Below are 6,000 nucleotides of genomic sequence, written 5' to 3' on the forward strand. Positions count from 1 at the left end.
GAATTAAAACAATTCTAATTAATTAAACAAGATGGAAAAAAATCCAGTGATAGAGAACTGTTTCCCTTGACCAATATCCTCTATTTCACTTAACCAACAAAATGTACCTCTGACACCTGATAATGTTTTGGTGTGGATTTTATTATGAAGAATTCATCATCTTTTAGCCGGGCATGGTGGCAGCCTTCTGCAATCCCAGCTACTTGAGAGGCTGAGGCAGGAGAATTGCTTGAACCCGGGAGGCGGAGGTTACAGTGAGCCGAGATTGCATCACTGCACTCCAGCCTGGGCAACAGAACAAGACTCTGTCCCCCAACCACCCCCCTCAAAAAAAAAAAAAAAAAAGAATTCATTATCATTGGAACTGGATGCTAATTCTAGCTGCCCTTATTGGGAAGTTGTATGTGGTGGCACCATTTTATATATTTTATACACATGAACTCATTCAGATCCTGCGTCAGCCCTGTGAGGCAGGTACCATCGATAGGCTTGTTAGAGATGAAGAAACTGTGGCTGGGAGAATTTCAGGTGTCATTCCAGCTCACATAGGTAGAATGGCAGGGCTGGGATTTGAACCTAGGGAGTCTAGCAACCACTCTAATGTTCTACCCTGAGAAGGTACCTCCCCACCCCTGAGAGGATCATGGTTACCTCTGGGTCCCCAGTCTTTTCCTGGGCAGCTCACTCAGAAGGCAGTTTCCTGGGTTACACCCAGGGGTGCCAGCTGCGTAGATCCGGGGGCGGGGGGCAGGGTCCTGCATTTTTACAAGTCCCCAGGTGATCTGTGGCAGATGGCTGTTGATTGTACTTGAGCCAAAACACTTAGCACCATCCTTGATTCCTCTTTCCTTCTTACCTCTACTTCCAGTTTATCAGCAAAAGTAGTCAACTTGACCTTCAAAATACATCCAGAATCTGATTGGGTGCGGTGGCTCACGCCATGTAATCCCAGCACTTTGGGAGGCCGAGGCAGGCGGATCACTTGAACCCAGGAGTTCAAGAACAGCCTGGCCAACTTGGTGAAACCCCATCTCTGCCAAGAATACAAAAATCAGCTGGACATGGTGGCACACGCCTGTAATCCCAGCTACTCAGAGGCTGAGGCAGGAGAATCGCTTGAACCCAGGAGGTGGAAGTTGCAGTGAGCTGAGATCATGCCATTGCACTCCAGCCTGGGCGACAAGAGCGAAACTCCATCTCAAAAAAAAAAAAAAAAGTCGGGTGCAGTGACTCACACCTCTAATCCCAGCACTTTGGGAGGCTGAGGTGGGCGGATAACAAGGTCAGGAGATTGAGACCATCCCATCCTGGCCAACATGGTGAAACCCTGTCTCCATTAAAAACACAAAAATTAGTTGGGTGTGGTAGTGGATGCCTGTAATCCCAGCTACTTGGGAGGCTGAGGCAGGAGAATTGTTTGAACCTGGGAGGCAGAGGTTGCAGTGAGCTGAGATTGTACCACTGCATTCCAGCCTGGGCAACAGGAGCAAAACTCTATCACAAAAAAAAAAAAAAAAAAAAAAAGAGCTACCTGGGTGTGGTAGCACACACCTGTAGTCTCAGCTACTTAGGAGGCTCAGGTGAGACTGAGGCAAGAGGATCGCTTGAATCCGGGAGGCAGAGATTGCACTGAGCTGAGATCGCACCACTGCACTCCAGCCTGGGTGACAGAGTGAGACCTTATCTCAAAAAAAAAAAAATCTATATCTATATAATCTCTAGCTCTAGCTCCAGAATCTGACCCCTTCTTGCCACCCCCACTGCCTCACTCTGGTCAAATCCACCATCATCTCCTGCCTAGACCACTGCCACCACCTCCTCTCTGGTCTCCCCACTTCCCGCTGCGTCTGCTCCCACAGGGCAGTCAGAGGGACCCTCTTAGACCTCAGGTCAGCTCCTGTCCCTCCTCTGCTCAGACACCGCCCCCACCTCGACATGGCCCAGAGTAAAACAAAAGTCCTCACCAGTGACCCGCTTTGCCCCTTATTTCTCTTCACCTCTCCCCCTCTCCCCCTGGCTCATACCACTACAGCCACACTTTCTCCCTTGCTGTTCCTCAAATGCAACAACACGTTCCCACCTCAGGGCTTTTGCACGGCTGCTCCTTCTGCCTGGAATGCTCTTCCTCCCAGACGTCCTCCTAGCTCTCATCTCATTCATTCAGGCCGCTGCTTAAATGTCACGTTCACATTGAAGCCTTCTCTGGTCATTTGTTTAATGCCTCACCTGGTGCCCAGGCACCCCCATCCCCTTTACTTGCCTCTTGTTTCTGTCTTTCCATAGCACCTTTGACCTTCTCACCTGTGACACCATTTGTTTATTTGTTGTGTTTGTTATTTATTGTCTGTCTCTCTTTGACTGCAGAATATCCACCCTATAGAGGGGAGGGACTCGGTTTCATTTACTGTTCTGTCCCTAGCACCTAGGACAGTTCCTTGTACATGGTAAGTGCTGGATAAATGAATAAAACCTTTTATACTTTCTCTCTCACCTGTTCAGTGAATAAAAGAAACTCTCTGAGAAATTCTGCTCTAGCTGGTAGGGTGCTGGAGAACTTTGCTTCCTCATTGCTTTCACATGCTGCCGGCATTTTCTTTCTTTTTTTTAAATAGAGAGGGGCCCAGGTGCTGTGGCTCATGCCTATAATCCCAGCACTTTGGGAGGCCACAGTGGGCTGATCACCTGAGGTCAGGAGTTCAAGACCAGCCTGGCCAACATGGTGAAACCCCCCCATCTCCAATAAAAATACGAAAATTAGCTGGGCGTGGTGGCAGGCACCTGTAATCCCAACTATTTGGGAGGCTGAGGCAGGAGAATCGCTTGAACCTGGGAGGTGGAGGTTGCAATGAATCAAGATCGTGCTACTGTACTCCAGCCTGGGTGACAGAGCAAGACTCTGTCTCAAAAGGTAAAAAATAGTAATAGTAAAATAAATAGAGACAGGGTCTCATTACATTGCCCAGGCTGGTCTCAAACTCCTGGCCTCCACCGATCCTCCCTTCTTGGCCTCCCAAAGTGCTGAGACAAAAGGTGTGAGCCACTAGGCCCCGCTGCTGCTGGCATTTCTAAGACACTGATCAGAAAGGAGAAGGTCACCAAAGCTATTCTTTTTAATGTAAAGCAATTTTAACTACACAAAATAGAAAAAATGTAAACACGAGGGTAATATTTCCCTTGACCAGGCCCTTCCTTTTCACTCTGCCTTCCAGATGTACCCCTGATAATATTTTGGTGTAATTTCTTTCAAAAATATATATTTTTTTTCAGACAGGGTCTCACTCTGTCATTCAGCCTGGAGTGCAGTGGCGCAATCACAGCTCACTGCAGCCTAAACTGACCACCCCAGGCTTAAGCTGTCTGCCCACCTCAGCCTCTAGAGCAGCTGAGACCACAGGCACTCACCACCATGGCTGGCTAATTTTTTTATTGTTTTGTAAAGATGAGGTGTCACTATGTTGCCCAGGCTGGTCTTGAACTCCTGGGTTCAAGTGATCCTCCTGCCTTGGTTCCCCAAAGTGCTGGGATTACAGGCACGAGCCACTGAGCCGGATCTAACATTTACCATTTATTTACATTGGGGTCAGCAAATGACAGCCCACAGGCCACACTGGCCCACTGCCTGGGTTTATAAACTTTTACTGGAACACAGCCATGCTTGTTGGTTTAGTATTGTCTGTGGCTATGGCTGCTTTCATGCTATAAGGGCACAGTTAAGCAGTTGTGACAGAGACCATATGTTCAAAGCTGAAAATATTTACCATCTGAGCCTAGACAGAAAAAGTTGGCCAACTCCTGTTTTACATATATAGATGCAGAACTGAGAAATATTATCATTTCTTGAGTTTAGGGATATAGGATGATACTCAATATAGGGAAATTTGACTTGCCTTTTTTTTTTTTTTTTTCCTTTTTGAGATGGAGTCTCACTTTGTTGTCCGGGATGGAGTGCAGTGGTGCAATCTCAGCTCACTGCAACCTCTACCTCCTGGGTTCATGCGATTCTCATGCCTCAGCCTCCCCAGTAGCTAGGATTATAGGCGCCCACTACCACACCCGGCTAACTTTTGTATTTTTAGTAGAGACAGGGTTTCACCATGTTGGCCAGGATGGTCTCGATCTCCTGACCTCATGATCCGCCCGCCTCAGCCTCCCAGAGTGCTGATATTACAGACGTGAGCCACCATGCCCAGCCCGTGCTCCTATGTTTTAATTCACCTTTATCTTGTCTACACTACACAGTATTCAATGGCCGCAGCCTATCTATGGTTCCTTTGACTCCTCACCCATTGGTAGGGCTGCTGGTGGTTTTCCACGTTCCACCTTTACAAGCCGCAACACACTAAACCTCCTTCTTCCTACTTCCTCATGCATGAGTAGTGATATTGCTGGGTCAAAGAGTATGTGCAGTTAAGACTTTCATAGACGTTGCCAAGCTGCCACCCACAACAAGACTATTTTCCTTTTTAGGAAAAAAAAAAACGAAAAAGAAACCAGTGCAGTCGAGTATTTATTACATGGCTGTTCCCTGAAAGGTTCCACCCCTCGGGTGGGTCACCTATAATTCACTGAACCCTGGACATGCTGTGGACTCTCAGTCCTTTGAACTGGCTGGTCCCTTCTCCACCCTTCTCTGCCTGGTGACACGCTGCTAGAGCTTCAAGACCCACCGTAGATAATGGGGCAGAATTCTGTGACATTCACTGTGCATTTCTCCCGGGATCCAGCTATCCCACTTGCAAGTAGGTACCACAGAGAAGCATACACAGGTCACATACAAGGACATATCCCAGGATGCCCAGGGCAGCATTATGGGGGGGAATGGGGAGGTGGAGACCACCATGGGGTCTGTTTCGTGGGGAGCTGGTAAGCAAAAGGGAGTGGATTCCTCCATGGTGTCCTAGAAGCAATAAATCAGTTTCACTTGGTAACATGGAGAGATCATAAAAACATAATACTGGGCCGGGCACGGTGGCTCAGGCCTTTAATCCCAGTACTTTGGGAAGCAGAGGTGGGCAGATCGTTTGAGGCCAGGACTTTGAGACCACCCTGGGCAACATGGCGAAATTCCATCTCCACTAAAAAATATAAGAAATAGCTGGGCGTGGTGGTGCGCATCTGTGATCCCAGCTACTTGGGAGGCTAAGGCACCAGCTCTGTTTTAAAAAACAAAAACAACGAAACAAAAAAATTAATGTTGAATTGAAAAAGTAAGAAACAAAACAGTCTATAGCACAATTTAAAAGATAGCATTTATCCTTTGTGTCAATTTAGAAGATATAATTACACAAAGCAATGCTGTCTGGTCTGCAAGCATTTCTACCTACCCAAGATTGCGTGAATGTTAGAGGTGTTAGGGTTTGTTTATGGGGCACCAGAGGAGGAAACAGGAGTGAGGTTGGAGTATTAAAGGGAAAAATAAGAAAGAAAGCAAAATCGGGATATGGACAAATGATAGAGAAACAGAAACAGAAAATATGACGGAATTCTATGCACCAAAGTCCACGCCCTATAAGAGGATCTGTCCTGGAGGGCAATCGCGTCTCGGAAGCCTTCTGCAAATGGCGTCCCCAACCCTCAATTCCTTCCCCAGCTAGAATCAGTCCCTCTCTCCTCTCGCTTCCTTTCAACGTCTTCTGCTGCTACCATCAAAGCACAGCTTGACCAGACTGACACTGTGTCCATGACCATCTCCCCAGCCACAGCAGGAACATTTTGAGGAAAGGAAGCAAGTGTGTGCCTCAATGTTCCTGATCTGTAAGAAGGGGGATGGTGATCAAAGTATCTGCTGGCCGGGTGCCGTGGCTCACGCCTGTAACCCCAGCACTTGGGAGGCTGAGGCGGGCAGATCGCTTGAGCCCAGGAGGTTGAGGCTGCAGTGAGCTGTGATTGCACCACTGAACACTCCAGCCTGGGCAACAGAGCAAGATGCTGTCTCGAAGGAGGGAAGGAAGGAAGGAAGGAAGGAAGGAAGGAAGGAAGGAAGGAAGGAAGGAAGGAAGG

The sequence above is a fragment of the Chlorocebus sabaeus genome, chromosome 6 (genome assembly GCF_047675955.1).
Source record: "Chlorocebus sabaeus isolate Y175 chromosome 6, mChlSab1.0.hap1, whole genome shotgun sequence".
Lineage (NCBI taxonomy): Eukaryota > Metazoa > Chordata > Mammalia > Primates > Cercopithecidae > Chlorocebus > Chlorocebus sabaeus.